This window comes from Canis aureus, chromosome X, assembly GCF_053574225.1.
Source record: "Canis aureus isolate CA01 chromosome X, VMU_Caureus_v.1.0, whole genome shotgun sequence".
Classification (NCBI taxonomy): domain Eukaryota; kingdom Metazoa; phylum Chordata; class Mammalia; order Carnivora; family Canidae; genus Canis; species Canis aureus.
Window position 1 is genome coordinate 119,531,446 of NC_135649.1, and position 21,372 is coordinate 119,552,817.

Consider the following 21,372-nt stretch of genomic DNA (forward strand, 5'->3'; position numbering starts at 1 on the left):
CCATCCACTATGGGACTGGGGTCTTAAAGGTCTTGGTCCCTCCACCCCCATCCACTTCCACCTCCATCCTGCCTGGCAGTCCACCAGAAACGTTATCTATTTGTTGCAACTGCTGACACAGTTTGACACTTCCTGTCCTGTCCTGATATTCGTAGGTGTGCCCAAATGAATCAGCTCATACAAGTAAAATCAAGGTGGGTGAAGAGGGCAAATCTTTACCAAGCTTCGCCAGGAAGTTCCTTTGTATTGTCATTTTGAGCCCCCCCCAGAACTCCTATTACATGTTATTTTCTAGACATTCTGCATACTGTAAGTATCCATTCAACCTTTTATCTTTCTAATATAGAATGCTTCCCTAAATATCATTTTCTGAATTTTAAAAGAGGTGGCAAATAGTCAATGACTCTTGAGGAAATAGCTCAGAAAGCTGGGATAAAACAAGCCAACTGAATACTAATTTGACTACAATGCTGTTTTATTCAAGGACAAATTTGATTATTTAAGAAAAGAGTTCTAATCTCCATTATCTTGCTATCAAATGGCATATAACAGAAATAAGAAATTATACTTAGTTTTACTACTCACGGAGTTAGAATTACTATTCCAGGAGTACTTAATTCCTTATGAATAAAGTTCTAAAAAAATGTATATATATTGCTATTTAAAGCAAGGACTATATACTTTAATGACATCTCTAAATTTGCACCGAACTCTGCACCGGACTACATTCTCTCACACCCATTAGCTATCTGTGAGACTCTTGCAGAGACCCAATGGAGGAGCTGCTCTTAGCAGCTATGTTCTTCATAGATGATTGGGCTAAAGGTCCTGAATGAGGATGAACGTGCAGGGGATGAAGGGTTAACCGGTTATCCTAGAACCCAAACCCTTCTAACACACCATCTTATGCCTTTTCATACAGCATTTTAATTGACAGAGAATTTCTCTTGTGGAAAATACATGAGACCAAATTATCTCTGTCATTGTAAAAATGGTTTTATACTTTTCAGGCTCATAAAATGTTTACTTGAATTAACCATGAAACATAATGCCTGGTTCACCTATATTCTAATGCTAAAAAGTACAGGGGCAGCCCGGGTGGCTCAGCGGTTTAGTGCCGCCTTCAGCCCAGGGTGTGATCCTGGAGACCCGGGATCGAGTCCCATGTCAGGCTCCCTGCATGGAGCCTGCTTCTCCCTCTGCCTCCTCTCTCTCTCTCTCTCTCTCTCTCTCTCTGTGTGTGTCTCTCATGAATAAATAAATAAAATCTTTTAAAAAAAAAGTACAAAGTTTTCATGTAATGATTTTGTATTTGATTATATTGCAATCTATTTTACAATCAGTCACCAATTTTTCCATTCTTGCTATGTACTGGGTCTTCAGAAATCAAGGCTGATGTTGCCATGTTTGCCTAAGTAAAGTTATACACATAATGCAATGTAGAGACAGTTGAGGTGGGCTGACTGTCAGGATAGTGTCAGGGGTCAACTGAGAGCATTGCTATTTTGTTAATTCAGGATCTGCCATATTTTCTATATTGCCCCAGTGGGACTGGTGGATGGATCATGTTCTCCATGTGTTTTGAGTAAGACAGCAGGTTGGATTAAGAGGTTACTCTGAAGTCCTGTCTCAATGGGATAACCCAGGTCTAAAGGCAAAGGATTGAAATGGAGGATCTTCTTGTCAACTTCATTCTAGCGTCCTGCTTGATGTCGGAGATTATGACTGATCATAGTGTAATGCAACTTCCAGCTCATGATTCAGAACATGCTGAACATGACTCTTGTCATTTTCTGGCTCTCTCTTAAAAAAATTTCATTTAGGGGAACCTGGGTGGTTCAGATAGTTAAGTGTCTGCTTTGGCTCAGGTCATGATCCCAGGGTCCTGGATTGAGCCCCACATCAGGCTCCCTGCTCATTGGGGAGCCAGCTTCTCCCTCTCCCTCTGCTGCTCCCCCTGCTTGTGCTCTCTCCCTGTAAAATAGATAAATAACATCTTAAAAAAAAAAAAAAAAGCTTTCCGCTAGCCTTTCTTTCTTAGACTAGAGCATAATGCCAGCTTCCACTGGTGAACTGAAATCCCCACAACAGACTTTTGAACACTGCACTAAGAACCTTGAACCCAAAAAAAGATGCCAAAGGAATCATAAAAACCGATTTCACACATTCATCAGATCATTACTTTGACATATGCCTTCACCTTCTTCAATCATAAAGACAATGTAGAAATGTAGCAGTGGTAACCTATGTGAGCAGAAGAAATTTAGGCTATCGGCTGCTCTCCTTAAAGCCTTTTTCAAAATGAAGTTAGTTCCTTAGCCTGGTACTGTATGTTCCCACTTCTCCCCCTTTAACCCGGAAACCAGACACTGAGATCCATAATTGCCTCTTAGCTGAATCCATGAAAACAGTGTCAGCTTCTAACTAGATGTGGTCACCGGGACACAGAATCACACCTCCCTAGAACTTGTCCCTCTGTACCCACCAATTCTCGTCAAATGCCATGTGTTATCCATTCTACATCTTGAGACCACTCAAATCTTTCTTTTCTCTTGTACTTCAGGTGCTCTAAACAATACTCTGTCTGAAACTATCTGCCAACATGTCAGCTACACTTAGGTTTATAGAACCCTTCCCATCGCAACATAATTAACATTTTTACAGTACAGTTCTCCCCGTTCCCACCTTCCTCATGCATGGTCCATAATTCCCCACTGCCCACAGGCACCGTCCAAACACTTTAACCTGATGTTCTATTAGACCCACAGGTCTCATTTCATCCCACATCCTGCAGACCAACAAGCAACCCTGATATCGTGACATAGCACAATTCCAATGATCTCAAACAGAAAAGCCAGTTCACCCTCAATTAATAGAAAAATAAAACTCCAGGGTAGCCCGGGTGGCTCAGCAGTTTGGCGCCACCTTCACCCCAGGGTGTGATCCTGGAGACCCAGGATCGAGTCTCACGTCGTCGAGCTCCCTGCATGGGGCCTGCTTCTCCCTCTGCCTGGGTCTCTGCCTCTCTCTCAATGTCTCTCATGAATAAATAAAATCTTAAAAAAAAAAAAAAGAAAAAGGAAACTCCAGTGTGAGTCTTGACAATTACTTATGTGTTACTTATTTTCCTTCTTGTCATCTGCATTTTGAAATGTGTTTTTCTCAGTGAATATACATTTTTTGGACAAGGAAGTTTAGAAATTCCTGAGCTATGGGTCCATTTACAAGTCAGCTTTCCTATTGACTTGTGCTTTAATTTCTGCTTTTCAGCTCAGTTCTTTATTGGGTATAAGGTGTAAGCCCAAATTCCAGGTTGGTGGGCAATAACTCATAGAGACTCTCACTGTGAGCACTTCTCTACATCTCTCAGACTCAACTGCTACTTTTTCTTGCCTGAACCTTTATGGATTTCCCTAATCTTCAATAGTGATCTTCTATCACTGAAGCTACTAAGAAGCCCTTGTTACACACGGCCCCACATCCCAGGTATTTACTCTGCCCTGTCCTGTCCTAGAACAAACTAGAAATGGGTGTAATGTTAGGGACTTCTCTGGCCTTCTGCCCATCAGCTCTTCCTCACCTCCAGCAGATCCTATTATCAACTTAACCAGTTAAGCTGCAGTTTAACCAGGCTTTACTATTATACTTACATATCATATATATGCATATACATGTATATATTTATCTATTTGTATAGTACAAACATGTAGTGTATACATGGTACATATGCTACTAACAAATATATGCTATATATGTATAACATATCTATATACACAGTCATATATATACACACATAGGTATAGCAGGGACGTATTATACATGTGTGTATATGTATACATATGCACATATATGTGCATACACGTACACTACATATATGTAGTATATATACTACTAACACACTACATATATGACAGATATACATACTATCATACACACAGGTATAGTGAATATGTATTATGTGTATATATGTACCTATACATACACATACGCGTACATGCATGTATGTGTCCACATGTATGTATATGCACAAATGTATACACACACATATATACACTTATGTATATATACAAATACATGCATGTATATGTGTACACAAATACACACGCACACATGTATATGCATCTCTAGGTGTTGTGTATATATGTACATATATGTATGCATACACACATATATGTACACACAAATACATATGTGTGTATTTCCTACCTCCTTGCTGAGGAGCAAATAATTTTTCAAAGTTATCTACTTTACTGAGTGTCCCAGAAAAGGAATAGATAAGCAGACAGTTTGAAACTAGAGGAAAAAAATGTCCTAGGTGAGCTGATAAAGTTTAGAATCACCACTCTCTGCTGCCAACTATCAAACGTTCATATTTTGCAATATCTCTGCTAAATGAAAAGCTTTATTTTCCAACCAAAGGTCTATAAAAGTTTGTCAATTTTAATTTGGAAACAAATGTTAGGAAAGACCTAAACACAAGAAACTGACTCATGAGGACACATACATTATCAAATATACAAGAAAATCTTTTTAACAGCAAAAACAAAAATAGATGGTATACATGATTGTTTTTCTTATGTTTTTGGAAACACTTTGGAAAAGTATCAGGAACCAGCGTTGAGGTGTCAAGGAACACCTGTGGTGTCAGACACTATAGAATTCCCACATAGGTACATACATGTGTGATACACAGAGCAGACTAAGGATGTTCAGCTAGGACTACACTCAGTCCAACGTGAATCCTGGTCTACAAAGCATCATTGAATAAGAATGTGATGCATGTGAAAATGTAAACAATGTACTAGTCACAGAGAAATTACACAAAGAGGGTAAAACTAACTGCAGGAAAAAGTTGGACCATGTAGCGAGGCAGTGTTCTCAAACAAAGAACAGAACTGTAAATAAATTACAAAGCAGCGGCAAGGTAAAAGAATAGAAATAAGGGCCTGCAGAAAACAGCTTTTTCTTGTACAGAATTCATTATCCTGAAGGAAATTAAATAGAAGTACTTTACTTTAGACAGAAGAATATTTCATGTGAAAATGTCAGTGACAAAACAAACAGTGATTATTAAAATGGAAACAGTATGAATTAGTATGCCACTGTCAGCAATACTTTACTCTGTGAAGAATATTTTATTATTTGCACTAAGTACTAAGTTTTTCAAGTGCAACAGGATGGGGCAGCAGAATAAATTACTTGGACCCAATAATCCAGAACAGAGCCTGGGGTACAGCTAGTGCCATATTGGTACCAATCCCATTAAAGACTGGAGGGCAGATATGCATCCAAGAAGACAGTTTTGTCTTTACTGTTTTAACCAGAGCCCCCAAACTACTCTCCGAGTACTGTCATATAGGTGGATCAATGGCATACATTAATGTCTTACACGGGCTTTGGGTATGACAGGCACAGGGTGGTACTCTGACTACGTTTCTCCCTGTGGGGGGTCAAAGGTGATTCTACCCAAGGGCGGCCAACAGGATCAAATGAACCACTTTGTGGAAGGCAACAGGAACACTTTCTGAGATCCAGAGTTGTCTCAGAACCAAAACCTCATATCCAGGGGAGCATGGGTCGCTAGAAGGCATCACTTGGAAAAGAAAGGGAAGAGGAGAAGAAACAGGGAGAGAGGAGAAGGAGATGAAAGAGGAAGAAGAGGAAAGAATATATATAAGATAGTAGTAATGAACAGCTAAGTGTATATACTGGAAAATTTAGTAAAATAAATGTAGCTAGTTATTTAGCACTTATGCTTTTATACTACCTCACGTTTATTTATTTTTTTAAGATTTTATTTATTTATGCATGAGAGAAAACAGAGAGAGGCAGAGACAGAGGCAGAGGGAGAAGCAGGCTCCCTGTGGGGAGTCCTAGATGGGACTTGATCTTGGACCTTGGGATCATGCCCTGGGCAGAAGGCAGATGCTCAACTGCTAAGCCACCCAGGCGTCCCCCTACCTCATGTTTATAAAACATCTTCAGATTATGTCTTGTAAAGTTACGACATGAAATACTTTATTTTACAAATGATGGATGTATACTGGTCATACTTCTGGTAGAAGGTGAAATTGAGACTTCACTGTCAGTCCCAGGAGAGTGAGACTCCAAAATTGGGCTTTTAGGAACTCCTGAGATCAGACCCCTTCACAGCCTTCAAAAATACTTGCTTTTTTAAAGAACCATATAACTGCCCATGAAACTCTACCAACGCACATCTAAAGAAAACTACCAGCTCTCTTATTATAGTTTGGATGAAAGTCACTAATTCATTTACACAATTATTGCAAACTTATAATAATGGGAAGTTTTTTTTTTTTAAATAAGTAATTCAACTTTTTTTTTTAAAGATTTTATTTATTTATTCATGAGAAACACAGAGAGAGAAGCAGAGACACAGGCACAGGGAGAAGCAGGCTCCCCACAGGGATCCCGGTGTGGGACTCAATCCCAGGACCCCAGGATCATGACCTGGGCCAAAGGTAGGTGCTCAACCACTGAGCCACCCAGGAGTCCCATAATTCAACTCTTGAAATAAAATTTATTGATATTGATGTGTGTGCTTATTGTTCAAGAAAGAAAAATCACTTCTTTTCCATCAAAAGGTAGCTCAAGGCTGAATAAGTAGTCAAGTCTTTGAAGTCAGTCTGTAGTTGGAAGGACCTTTCAGTAGCATTTCCTGGCAGGGATGCTAGGAAAGCATTGCATGGTACTAGGATACAAAAAGGAACAGGGTAAAAGTCTAAAATCTGTATGTAAATAAACAGAGAAATACATAAATATGTTTCTGCAAATAAACAGTGATGAACCAATGGACTGAGGTTGTAACAGAGGATCAAGAAGGCAAGAAGGAGTGGCACCTGGGTGGCTCAGTGGTTGAGCATCTTCTGCCTTTGGCTCAGGTCGTGATCCCTGAGTCCCAGGATCAAGTCTCACATTGGGCTCCCTTTAGGGAGCTCCCTTTAGGGAGCTCTGTCTATGTCTCTGCTTGTCTCTCGGTGTCTCTCATGAATAAAGAAATAAAATCTAAAATAAAAAAAAAAGAAGGCAAGAACAAATGGCACCTGCTGCCTCAATGTGTAGAGCAAGCAACTTCTGATCTCAGGGTCATGTGTTCAAGCCCCATACTAGGCATAGAGTCTACTTTAAAAAAAGAAAAAAAAAAGAGAGAGAGAAAAGAGAGCATCATTTCTGCCTTAACAAGAAAGGGCACAACTGGAGATGCCAACCCAAAGAAACAGAGACTTCAATAGGTCCAAAGCACTAGTCTGGAGACTCCAGACAAACAAGACAAAGGAGCAAGGAGGACATGCTCAGTGAAGGGGCAGCTTGTGCAAAAGCAGAGAAGCACAAGAAAACATGTGATTCTTGAAAAGTGAGAATATAAGTTGATTGGCACTTGGCACATGGGAGGCTGCCAGGTGGAAAAAGATGATAATGGAGAGTCTAAGAAAGAAGCTCTTTTTTCTTTTTTTAAAGATTTTTCTTTTATTTATTTATTCATGATAGAGAGAGAGAGAGAGAGAGAGAGGCAGAGACACAGGCAGAGGGAAAAGCAGGCTCCATGCACCGGGAGCCCGACGTGGGATTCGATCCCGGGACTCCAGGATCGCGCCCTGGGGCAAAGGCAGGTGCTAAACCACTGAGCCACCCAGGGATCCCCAAGAAGCTCTTTTTATAAGTGCCCACCAATAGCGGCCCTTTTATTATTATTACCATTATTATTATTACTACTATCTTTTAATTATTTTTACTTAATTAAACAAATTTTTTTAAAGATTTATTTATTTATGATAGACAGAGAGAGAGAGAGAGAGAAGCAGAGACACAGGCGGAGGGAGAAGCAGGCTCCATGCTGGGAGCCCAATGCGGGACTCGATCCCGGGACTCCAGGATCACGCCCTGGGCCAAAGACAGGTGCCAAACTGCTGAGCCACCCAGGGATCCCCAAAAAGTTTTAAATGTATTTTTACTTTTTCATTTGAAGATCAATGGTCAATATTTATTTTTTTAAAGTTTTATTTATTTAAAAAATCTCTACACCCCATGTGGGGCTCAAACTCACAACCCTGTGATCAAGAGTAGCATACTCTTTTGACTAAGTCAGCTAGTTGCCCCAAGTTAGTATTTCTTTTTTTTTTTAATATTTTATTTATTTATTCATGAAAGACACACAGAGAGAGGCAGAGACACAGGCAGAGGGAGAAGCAGGCTCCCTGGAGGGAGCCTGACACAGGACTCAATCCCGGGACCCGAGGATCACACCCTGAGCCAAAGGCAGATGCTCAACCACTGAGTCACCCAGGCGTCCCCCCAGGTCAGCATTTAAAGAGAAAGAGCAACATAGGACACATCACCATCACCAATAAAGACTGCATCAAGAGGAGAATGACATGTTTCTGATCTCAAGGTTCTTCCGTGTGTGTGTGTGTGTGTGTGTGTGTATACATAGTATATATACACAACATCATAAAAATAGCACACGTATATATGTATATATAACATGATAGCTATATAAGGAGACCAAACACCCGGCAGTGAAATCATTCCACAGAGTATACACCCCTCAAGCAACATACCCCAGGGAAGTACAAGGCAAAGATGAGCACCAAAGTAGACACTGATGGAAAAGTGGGCCACACACAGAATCTGATGGACGTCAAGGGTTTCTAGACAAAGAAAATCAGCTGAGCAAAAGCTCTGAGGACAAACTGCCCCACAAGAAGCCCACAACCTACACCAGAAGTAACGAGATAATTTTGAGAGTGGAGAAAATGCAGTAGAGAGATGTTCTTAGATGCTATGACCTTGTGACAGTAAGAATTAAAGTCAAACAGGGGTGGGGAGCAAAAAACATTCAGGAAATGTGAACTGGAATAATCTGAGCACCTTATTTATCACATCATGATCAAGGCCTTAGCATTGCAGATCTTGGAGATACAAAGAGACCTGTATGCCAAGAAACTTGACCTGTGTTTAAGGCACTCATAGTACAACAAAAACCACTGATCTTTTTACAGTTTCATAGTTTTGCCTTTCCCAGAATGTCATAGAGTTGGAATCATGAACTCTGAAGCTTTTTCAGGTCAACTTTTCGCACTTAGTAATACGTACTGCAGGTTCCCACCATGTTTTTCCATGGCCTGATAGCTCCTTTTTGATGCTGAGTAATACTCCATTGCCTGAATGGGCTACAGTCTATTTCTCCATTCATCTACTGAAAGACACCTTGGTTGCTTTCAAGTTTTGGCAATTACGAACAAAAGTGCCATACAGGGTTGTGTGCAGGTTTCTGTGTACACATAAGTTTTCAGCTCCTCTGGGTAAATACTAAGGAGCACAATTGCTAGATCATATGGCTAGACTATGTTTAGTTCTGTAAGAAATCATCAAACTGTCTTCCAAAGTAGCCACTTTGCACCATCTTGCATTCCCACCAGCAATGAACGAGGCAGTTCTTCTCGCTCCACCTCCTCCCCAGCATTTGGTGTTGTCAATGTTTTGGATTTCACCATCTCTAACAGTTGTGTGGTGGTATCTCATGACTGTTTTAACTTGCATAGGATGTGGAACATCCTTTCATATGCTTGTTTGCCATCTGTACTCTACCAGTTTTAACTGATGGAGATTCTTTGCAGTGTCACGTGAATACCTGGGCAGATACGAAAGATAAGCAGCTGTGTTTCCAGTCACAAAACTCTGTTCTCCCTACAACTTTGAGTTGAATGGGCTTTAAGCACAGGTAGATGTTCTGCCAGAGAAAGGCATCAATAAAGTCAGATACCACCTCAGAGGAGATGCCCCCACGTGCACGGAGTGTGGGAAGCACCGTGATTTGAAGAGGCTAAGATATGCTATTCTCTGGAAGGTCTGGACAAGGACCAAGCCAACAGCCCTAGTAAGTCACCAAATACTACCACAAATGTTATTAAGCTCTCTCTGAAATCTTTTTTTTTTTTTTTTTTATTTACTTATGATAGTCACAGAGAGAGAGAGAGAGAGAGAGGCAGAGACATAGGCAGAGGGAGAAGCAGGCTCCATGCACCGGGAGCCTGATGTGGGATTCGATCCCGGGTCTCCAGGATCGCGCCCTGGGCCAAAGGCAGGCGCTAAACCGCTGCGCCACCCAGGGATCCCGTCTCTCTCTGAAATCTTGACCTTAGCAGAGCATACAGGTCTATGAAATCCAAAAGAATATTCATGATCACTGTGAAAAATCTAGGAGGAAGAAACCACATCTCTACTAGAATCTTATCAAAAGGCTGGAGAAACCAGTCCTCAGGTCTTCCTTCACTGTAGACTCCCTAGTGAGTCATTTTAGAAAGTGATTCCATAAGTCCTCCGCTGCAGGAAGGTACACACACTATTAACATCACTAGAGCAGCTGCCTCAAAATTAATTTAGTACACTGATTTCCGTATCACTTTGAAATGCAGAATTGGTCATGTCATGGCTGTCGTACTACATTTTATTGGAAAAAAAGTTTTACTCCTGGGAAGTGAAATTCAATCACTTGTGTACAAACCAAAATGTGACTTTTTCAAAATTGTTTGAAATGTCTCAGAAATGTTTCTTTGGGGGTGCCTGGGGTGGCTCAGTCAGTTGGGTTCTTGATTTTGGCTTGTGTCACGATCTCTAGGTCATGGTGGGATTAAGCCCCATGTCTGGGTCTGCATTCAGCACAGTCTCTGCAGGAGATTCTTTTTCTCTCTCTCTGTCCCTCCCCACCCCTGTTCACGCACATGCACTGTCTCTTTCTTGCTTAAAAAAAAAAAAAGAAAAAAGAAAGATGTTTGCAAAAGGAGGACTGGACAATGGCAGAGCCACCTACTTCTAAAATACATCATTTTTATAAATTAAATACTATGACATATAGAAATAGTGGAGCAAAAGATATTCAGATGAAATATATTGGACAACTACTATTTCATTGCAACTCATGGAAAATATACTCTTGTTAATAATACTGCTGTAAGTAGTATTTTAAGTAAATTTTAATTTACTTAAAATTTAAAAAATACTATTGCTGTATATTACATTTTCTCTTAAAATATTTTATTTATTTGAAGGGGGAGCAGAGTGAGAGGGAATACGAGCTGAGGGGCAGGTAGGGGCAGAGGGAGAGGGAGAAGCAGGCTCCTCCCTGAGTAGGGAACCTGACACAGGGCTTGATCCCAGACCCTGAGATCACAACCAGAGCCTAAGGCAGATGCTAAACCGACTGAGCCAGCCAGGTGCCCTTCTATATTACATTTTAAAGTCACCACTGTATATCAAAAGCCAGAAAGACAGTCACCATTATTCTAGTCATATGAAAGAGTTAACTGCCATTGGTAAATTGTGAAGTGGATTATCTGCAAGAAGGATGTGTGGGTGGCTCAGCGGTTAACCATCTGCCTTTGGCTCAGGGCGTGATCCTGGAGTCCTGGGATCGAGTCCCACATCGGGCTCCCTGCATAGAGCCTGCTATTCCCTCTGCCTATGACTCTGCCTCTCTTTCTCTCTCTCTGTCTCTCATGAATAAATAAATAAAATCTTAAGGAAAAAAGTATCTGCAAGATTTTCTTTTAAGGGGATAGTGGAGAGTAGCAGGTATCAACTCCTTGTCTTTAAGTTGAAAGGCAAAGACAAGATCTTGGAAGAAACGCTAGGTGGCTCAGTCAACTGTGCTAATATTAGGAAAACTTTTCTCTAAAATCTGGTTCCTTGGGGCACCCTGGTGCCTCGGTTGGTGAAGTGTCTGCCCAGGTCATGATCCTGGCCCAGGTCATGATCCTGGGGTCCTGGGATATGGCCCCCTACTCAGCAGGGACCCTGCTTATCCTTCTGCTACTCCCCCTGCTTGTGTTCTCTCACTCTCTTTGTCAAATAAATACAATCTTTAAAAATTTTTTTAAAAATAAAATCTGGGGGATCCCTGGGTGGCTCAGTGGTTTGGCACCTGCCTTTGGCCCAGGGCGCGATCCTGGAGTCCAGGGATCGGGTCCCATGTCAGGCTCTCTGCATGTGTCTCTGCCTCTCTCTCTGTTTCTCATGAATAAATAAATAAAATCTTAAAAAAAATAAAAATAAAAAATAAAATCTTGTTTCTGGACAGCAGCACAGTTTCCAATCCACATTAGTTACAAACATGGATGATGGCCTGGGAGTCAGAGACATTGGCATGTATGGGGCTCCCAGGACTATGAGGTCGTTGGGTGCTTCTTGGGTGACATGCCAGTTTGAGATCCAAAAGGAAGAGTTTCATTCATCTTGTAAACAGGTAAAAACACAGAGTAAAATAACTCAGTGATGTATAGATGATACCAAGATTAAAGGGATCGATCTATCCTTAGAGAAACATCCCCAAAGTGGTCTGTAAACATTACTGATTGTAAAGGGTAGAAGCTGGCAAGATTATAAAACTTCTCCAGTCCCACAGCAACTGCATAACTTTATCAGAGTGCGCATTATGCCAATAGAGAGATGACATTGCTTGTGATTAGTAAGCAACACTGGTGTCTGGAGGCCATCTGGCGCTTTATGGATAGGCACAACTGAACTAAGCCAGGTGGTTTATACTCCTTTGAACACAGAGGGAAATCAGTGACTGCTTGGTATGACACAAAGCATCTTCCTGCTCAGAAGGCCAACTCCATCTATCACTTCTCTTTTTCTTTACCACGGAGGCCATCCAATGGCTCACAAATGGATACCTCCATATAAGTAAAACACGTTGAAAGTCTAACGGGTTCTGGAAGGTGCAGAGTTCTTATACTCTGGTGTTGACAACTGAACTGTCTCTTTGGAAAGGACTGTCACAGTCGAGACATTCTAAGCAGGTGACAGCAGCATTGGCAATTCACGTCATTGTGTATGTATGCTGTCATTTTCATCCAGATAACAAGTCAGAATTCTCTAGGACTACTTAAACCCTTTGCAATAGGCCATCCTTGGTTGATCTTGTAATCACATTATTCCAGAAAGTGTATCTGTAAAGCTTTGGTTATTTCCACATTGAAAGAGATTCCCCACTGATCAGATTAAGTTAGAATGAACTCTGATGAGCACAACTGTTTCAGCATCCAAGGTAGGGTCACTGAAACATATTGATCAATTTAAGCAAAATCAGATTTTGATATGGTCTCTCTAACTCCCTCATTCTCTCAAGTACCTACAGTAAGCAGTTGATTCTCTCCGAATCCTGAATGAGCCTAAGTGCTTTGTTCATAGGAAATAAATGTATGTTTTCCAAGATGTTTCATTGTATATTTTTATGTCAGCCTAAACATCACAGTTCCCTGACAATGTGTTCTCTCCAAGAACATAATTCTTGATTGGATACTCAAGCTCCTCTTCATTTTGTGGTATGTTATTAATTGACTCAAGGATTTTGTATATCTGTTATGGGCTAATTTCTTTGCTAAGTGCTGGGAATGCAAAGTAGGACATGGTTTCTGTTCTAGACTACAGAAAGACTTGCAAAACAATAATTATAGTATTCTGTGCCATGGTTGCTAATAAAGGAAATGTGAAGTGAGAACACAGAGGAGGGACTCCCAGCATGTCTTGGAAGAACCAGAAAGACACTGAGATTAAATGTCTCTTTTAATTGTCCCCTTTCCTCAGAAAATGTCTGGGGAAATGTGTTGACCTTTCTTTCTTAAATTAGGTAATTTTAAGACTGAAATCTTGCCATTTGCAACAGCATGAATGAAGGTAGAGAGTATGATGCTAAGCAAAATACGTCAGTCAGAAAGACAAACACCATATGATTTCACTTTTATGTGGAATTTAAGAAACATGAACATAGAGGGGGAAAAAGAGGCACACTAAGGAACAGACTCTTAACTATAGAGAACGCAACGATGGCCACTAGAGGGGATGGGGGGGATGAGTGAAATAGGTGATGCAGATGAAGAGTACACTTATCATGATGAGCACTGAGTAACATAGAGAACTGTTGAATCACTCTATTAGATACCTGAAGTAATATTACACTATTTAAAAAAATTAAAACAAACTCTGAGTTTTATCTATGACCATACACCAACAACAATGTGAACATTCCAAACTTCTATGAGGTACTGCACTAAGATCTTCAAGGTATCGTACAATCCATGAATTTCACGAGGATAAAGTCAATAATGCTGAGTGATATGAACTTCTACCATCCTTGGTTTCACTCTGATGGACTTCAATTGAAACACGTTATTTTCCTGGATCCGCACTTCTGATTGGGTCATCCTGGAAAAATATGCCCAATGATGAGACAATATTCTTACTAACACCATAACAAAATGCCCACTTGCATGGATTTGTATGTATACTGAATATAGACTTCTTGTGTATCCTTTAAAAGCCAGACTACTGGCTAAATAGTATCCTACCCTTACTGGGGCATGTACATTCTAAGTAATATTGACCTTAAGGCCAAAATCAAGTCTAATGTTGTCTGAGAAAGTTTCAGCTAAGAAGACTGCATCACTGCTTGTCACAGAAACGACAGTTCAGATCTCTTGGTCAGAGTCAAATTTTCTTTTGTTTTAAGGTTTCATAAATATTGTCACTAGGCACGTCATATCTAGCAGGGCCATGTGTGATATTCGGAAAACTAATAATGAGACAACTGATAAAACTGTTGATTTGTTTTCTCAATTCAATTTTCCAAATAAGAAAGGACAGTATTCACAAGAAGGTGCTTTCAGAAATTATAAATGATGATCAACTGTTTTCTACATAAATGAATCCAGTGGGTTGGGAGACCTCAGTAGTGCAAAAGTTTGTTGACTTACATGGAAAGAGGGCCTATTTCTATTTTAATGACTTATCTTATTATAGAAAAATTAAGAAATGCTCTCCACTTAACAATCTAAAGAAACATCCTGCTTACTCATAAGATGTTCAACATGACTCTAAAGCAATCCCATATTCAATTCCTTTTAGAAGGAAAATAGCCTCCCAAAGCCTCAGTTCCTCATCAGTAGGGGACTATATAATTTACATACTATGCATAATTTACATACTAGTTGTTTATCCCTACAACTAGAGTGAAAGGGGTAGGCTAACCAGATGGGGCAGTGGACAAGGCGTGTCAACTGGGGTATCCTTCGTAAACATATGGTTACCCCACACATCAAAAGGAAGCTTGTTGGTTTGATCCAGCCACATTTGCCCAAAGGCTACATGGTAGCATCACCTTGGAGAACACACATACACACACTTACAACATATACAAATACAGATGCACACATGTGTACATGTATATACTTAAATGCCTAAGCCCTTCACTAGACCAATTAAATCTGATTTCTGAAAGTGTACTGAATCTTGGGCAACAATCATTTTTAAAAGCTCCCCCCCCCAAAATTAAAATAATAAAAAATAAAAGCTCCCCCATGGGGCATGCCTGAGGGGCTCAGTTGGTGAAGCATCTGCCTTTAGCTCAGGTCATGATCCCAGGGTCCTGGAATTGAACCCCATGTGGGGCTCTCTACTCCACAGGTTGTCTGCTTGTCCCTCTCCCTCTGCTGTTCCCCCTTTGCCTGTGCTCTCTAGCTCTCTTTCTCTGTCAAATAAATAAATAAAATCTTTAAAAAAAAAAAAAAAAAACCTCCCCCAAATGATACAAATATGCAGCAGCATTGAGAACCTGTGAACTGGATGATCTCCAGCTCTTAAAGTCTGGGATCAGAACTCTGGAGAGCAAATTTACAGCACATGCTGTTATCAAAGTTTTATAAGAACATGCTACTCTCATTTCTAGAACACAAAATGTTTAATAGCAGTAAGATAATAACCAACATTTACTGACAAAGGATTTACAGTTAACAAAACACTTTCTCAACAACATTTTTTTCTCTCATATTAACCCCACAAGAACGTCAGATTGGTTATTATTACAGACTTTCTGTGGGTGGGGAAATTCAGACATAAAAGATCAGATACGGGGATGCTTGGGTGGCTCAGAGGTTGAGCGTCTACCTTTGACTCAGGGCATGATCCCAGGATCCTGGGATTGAGTCCCGCATTGGGCTCTCTGAGTGGAGCCTGCTTCTCCCTCTGCCTATGTCTCTGCCTCTCTCTCTCTCTCTCTCTCATGAACAAATAAATAAATCTTAAAAAAAAAAAAAAAGATCAGATATGTAGTGACAAGTTATATCATACAACAAGCCTGTGGAATAATCAATCCCAGGTCTTGATTCTAAGGGCAGAAGATGGGAGCCAGTATGAGGGATTCCTATTCCATAGGTCTGAATTCTACTTCTATCATTTGCTAGCTTGATGAGTTGGGACAAGTTATTTAACTCCTCTGTATGTTATCTCTGAAATTAGAATCCTACTGATCTGTTCTTTGAAGTATTGCTATAAGTACTGCATGATATTTTACACAGCAGGCCTCAGCCTTGTGACCAATAAATTGATGTTATTAGTAGAGCTACTCTATTTCTTCTCCTCCTCTCACTCTCTCCCCTCCTTTTACTACTATAATTACTACTACCACTAGAACTAATAATAATAATCCCTGCTATATGCAGAGTAAACGGCCCTTCAAATAAGCAAGCTTAATTACAATCTTTACCCTCTTCCCACATACTCTGCCAAAACACCAAAATGAAACATCTTCAAAGAAGACAGTCTAGGAAATCAGACACACCCCAGAAGCATACCAATATTGAACTTGGGTCATCTTTGTCAGACACAGCAAACAACCCAGACCGCTGACAGGCACTAAGCTGGGTTTAGAAACCTCAGTGACCAGCAGCCTTGAAGACATGTTGCTCCAATCTGCCTTCCAGATAGAACTCAGAGACCTACTGCAAGGAGGGAACAGGGCTGGCCATATCCAAACACAGCACCTCCAGACTTGCTGCTGTGTGGAAAGTGAGGCCTCACTCTTCTTGAGGAAGCTGCCAGCCAAGGGTAGAGGATGGTCATTGGTAGGAGGGTATGGCCATCACTGCCCAGGAGCTGCCACTCTACAGGCAAGCTTCCCATCAGCCTGTCCTTTCTTGTGTGGCTCTCGCCACTCAATCCTTCCCTAATTTCCCCATCCTTTCACACGTATCCAATGACGCTGTAGTCAGACAACTTCCCAGTAAAAAATAAGAGCCCAAAACACCCACATACATTCCAAACAACCATGTCAAGGCTGGTGGGGTTGTGCCCTACAAGACTGAGAAACAACAGTGTGGAAGATAAATTCTGACAATTGTTTTGTTCCAAAATTCTATTCTTTTATGATTTTCTAAGAGTTTATTATTTGGAAAGTTCTATGAAGTTATGAAATACACTTGACTTGTCTATCTGAGTGCCTACAACATGAAGCTGAAGGGGGGAAAAAGTGATTATGGATCATGTTCTAGTCATGTCATCTTTGTTTTGCAAATTAAATTTGTTACACCACATTAGCTCAAAGATATGAACATTTTAATAATTCCAGATCCATAAATTGCAAGAAAAATGAATTAGATTTTAAAATGTATTCAGTTCCATGGCACTGGGTTCCTTGAGGATATATTTTTCATCTAAGACAGAAAAGGTATTCTAAATGACTGCATTTCCATTTTCTCCACTTAATTTCATGCTCATTTTTGTAATTCATGTGTTTCAACATATTTAAGACATTGAAAATAAAACCTTCATGACAGATGGTAAAGTATTAGTTTGATCTAGTAATCTAAATGTTTTTAATATTATCATGGTTAAGAATAATAACAATAGAATAGTTGCTACAAGACAGTATTCTCTGCTCTTTGTAGATATTAACTTGCTTGGCTTCAGAAACATTTAAAATATTTTTTAAAGTTTATTTATTTGAGCAATCTCTGCACCCAACACGGATGGGGCTCAAACTCACAACCCCACCATCAAGGCTTGCATACTCTATGAACTGAGTCACCCATGCACCCCCAGAAACACTTAAAATTTTTAGTATAATCACTGTCTTGTATATGTTAACAACCATTTCACAGACTATCTGATCTGGTAGGTTAAATATTTTTAATGTTACTATTTTGTGGTTTAGGATAATGATAATACAATACCTACACAGCTCTTTGAACAAAGAGTATTCTATGCTCCTTACACATATGAACTCATTTAGCCTCATACACATTCTATAATTTGGGTGTAATCATCATCTCTAATCCGTAGATTAGGAATCGAGGAACATAGAGGTCAAGTAACCTTTCCAAGGTCACACAGTTTTAAGTGGTAGAGCCTGGATTTGAACCAGGCAGTCTGCATGAACCAGAAAAATCAAACACTGACTTATTTTAAGCCATGTCAATTAAACTTCTAGTCTGTGTGTGTGTATAGGTAAATGTATCAATGCAGATGCAAACTGAATAATATTAAATCGAGTGAATTTGTCTTAAACAAATGTATCCATTTTAAATCTAAATTTAAAATCCAAACACATATGGTCCTTGTCAAAGTACTCACCCCGAGTATCTGACGCATGTTCAGTGTGCCTTGGCAGTGTGGACTCTCTTATTCAGATTACAGAGGCACCCCTGGAATTGAGATAACAAATTAGCAAGCTATCCAAGGAAACTCGTCCCCGCACTCAGACCTATCTGGGGTTAGACCTGAACAAGGATTTTTCATGTGCAACAATCATTTTGTCAGACCTTTTGCAGTCAATTATCAGTAAGCATTCGTGGAGTACCTACTGCATGCCATTCCCTCTGCTAAATCCTGGGGTGTTTAAAAGGTCACTACCAATCCACTGATGTAGCAGGATTTCTTGGCCTTCACCATAGGTTTGACTATGAAACATTCCAATTAATGCTCTTTCTTTTTTTATATATATCAATCATATATTTTTATGAAAAATGTGTTTTCTCAAGAAGTGCGATGAGAAGTGTGACATTTTACAAAAATCTTTAATGTCTGGGGTAACAGAAGACAAGTAGATTTCACGTTTGCTTCTTCATTTAATCTCTTGTGACACTGCTTTCTTTGTCAATACACCACTCACACCCTGGGATTCCACTGGCCATATTCAGTGTAGAAGTCACGTTGCTTTTATGTGCAACTTGACTCCAGGGACTGGGTAGGAGCCTGGAATCTCCCTATGCCACCTTCCATTCAAAGTGTGAGCTCTTGTATCACAATGGCTGGGTGTCATCTCTCTCTTTCATTAGACTGTGGTCTACCTATCTCACTCATCCACAGGGACTATAAAAATGCGAACATATACAGCACTCAATCAATACTGCTGAATAAATATAGTCACAAAAATAAAGTCCTCGATTATGGAGACGATTCATAACCTTTAAGGCAACCATGTTGACCAAAACATTTCTTTGAAAATATAAGCTCTAGGGCAGCCCCGGCGGCACAGCGGTTTAGCGCCGCCTGCAGTCCAGAGTGTGATCCTGGAGACCCTGGATCGAGTCCCACATCAGGTTCTGTATGATGTCTGCTTCTCCCTCTGCCTGTCTCTGCCTCTCTCTCTCTGTCTCTATGAATAAATAAATAAAAATCTTTAAAAAAAATATAAGCTCTAATAGATGTGTTTTAAAAAACCTACTATATTAACATTATAGACATTTTTGTCTTCATGTATTTAAATTTCTAGCACTTGAGGCCCATGGTGTGAAAGAATTTATAAATTCATTAAGACCTAAGTTCAAACAGCTTGGTTATTAAACTTGGTGAGGAGATGTCATTTAGGTGGTAAACAAGCCTCATAGTTAATTAAACATCAATACCGAACATAATCTTTGCTCTGTTCTCCTTCACACGTGGGCAACATTGAGTGCTAAAATGGTATTCACCAGAGATGCTGGGGGGGGGGCTCAGTTGGTTTTGGCTCAGGTCATGATCTCAGGGTCATGAAATAGAGCTTCCACATTCAGTTCCACATTCAGTGGAGTCTGCTTGAAATTCTTTCTCTTTCCTTTCCCCCCTCCTTCTGCTCCTCCCCCAACTCAGAGTTGCATGCACTCTCCCTCTCAAGTAAATAAATAAAATCTAAATAAATAAAATGATATACACCAGTCTGAGTTATGGACAACATGTCTAGAAGCCACATATGCAAAAAAGAGTCTTATGTATATTTACTAGTAGTAGCTCATTCACCATAAAATTAATGATTGTCAGTTATTTGGTTATCTCACATTCATGGCCTTTTATATAATTTTTTTATATAATGCTTTATATTAAAATTTGAGATATATATCTTCAGAAAGTAAATTACATACATTTACCTACATGGGTGTGTGATACATACATCACACATATTAATTTTCTAAGCATAGTCAATATTTTCTCAAAATCTGTATTTGTATTCTCTAAATTTTCTATAATGAGTATGTGCTTCCTTGAAAACAAGAATATTTTACTTATTTTTTAAAAGATATTTATTTATTTATTTGAGAAAGAGAGAGAGCGTGAGCACAAGCAGGGGAAGGGGCAGAGAGAGGGAGAGGGAGAAGCAGACTGCCTGCTGAGCTGGGATCCAGACGTGTGGCTCCTCACTGACCGTGGAGCCCAGTGAAGGTCTCAGTCCCAGGACCCTGAAATCTCAACCTGAGCCGAAATTAAGAGTCAGATGCTTAACCAACTGAGCCACCCAGGTACCCATCTTATGCTTATTTTTTATTATTTTTATTTTTTTATGCTTATTTTTTAAATTAAACTTTCTTCACTAAAAAAAAAGGGGGGGTGCAGGGGGCAGCCCGGGTGGCTCAGCAGTTTATTTTATTGTTTTTTTAAATATTTTATTTATTTATTGGCACAGAGAGAGGGGCAGAGACACAGACAGAGGGAGAAGCAGGCTCTATGCAGGGAGCCCGACGTGGGACTCGATCCTGGGTCTCCAGGATCACACCCCAGGCTGCAGGTGGCGCCAAACTGCTGCGCCACCAGGGCTGCCCTAGCTCAGCAGTTTAGCGCCGCCTTCAGCCCAGGGCCTGATCCTGGAGACCCCGGGGTCAAGTCCCATGTCAGGCTCCCTGCATGGAGCCTGCTTCTCCCTCTGCCTCTCTCTCTGTGTCTCTCATGAATAATTAAAAAAAAAAAAAGTAAATACATAAACTGGATGTAATAAATAAATGGCTAGCTGGCACCTCAGTGAACACTTTAAATAACAATAAACATTAAAAACAGTGTAAGGGCACCTGAGTGGCTCAGTCATTAAGCATCTGCCTTCAGCTCAGGTGATGATCTCAGGGTCCTGGGAGTTCCACGCTGGGCTCCTTGCTTCTCCTTCTTCCTTTGCCCCTCCCCTCATTCATGTGCACTCTCACTTTGCCCTCTAAAAAATAAATAAAACAGTCTAAACAGGTAACTCTCTAACCATCTGACTTTTATTCAGGACAGAATCTAGTTCATCTACATCTGAAACCAGTAAATCCTCTGCAGAGTACAGGTGAGGAAAGC

General features: G+C 40.2%; 1 long non-coding RNA gene across 11 annotated transcripts in view; it reads right to left on the minus strand.

The window, feature by feature from the left end:
- The window catches only part of LOC144308023 (uncharacterized), a 405,010-nt gene that overhangs the window by 368,897 nt on the left and 14,741 nt on the right, over positions 1 to 21,372 (minus strand). For 10 of the 11 annotated variants that reach the window (XR_013374673.1, XR_013374666.1, XR_013374670.1 and 7 more), the window contains one exon: positions 18,427 to 18,497. This is a non-coding gene — a long non-coding RNA (uncharacterized LOC144308023). Of the gene's footprint in view, positions 1 to 18,426; positions 18,498 to 21,110; positions 21,248 to 21,372 lie in introns of all 11 variants that reach the window. The other variant, XR_013374665.1, reaches the window with a different exon arrangement.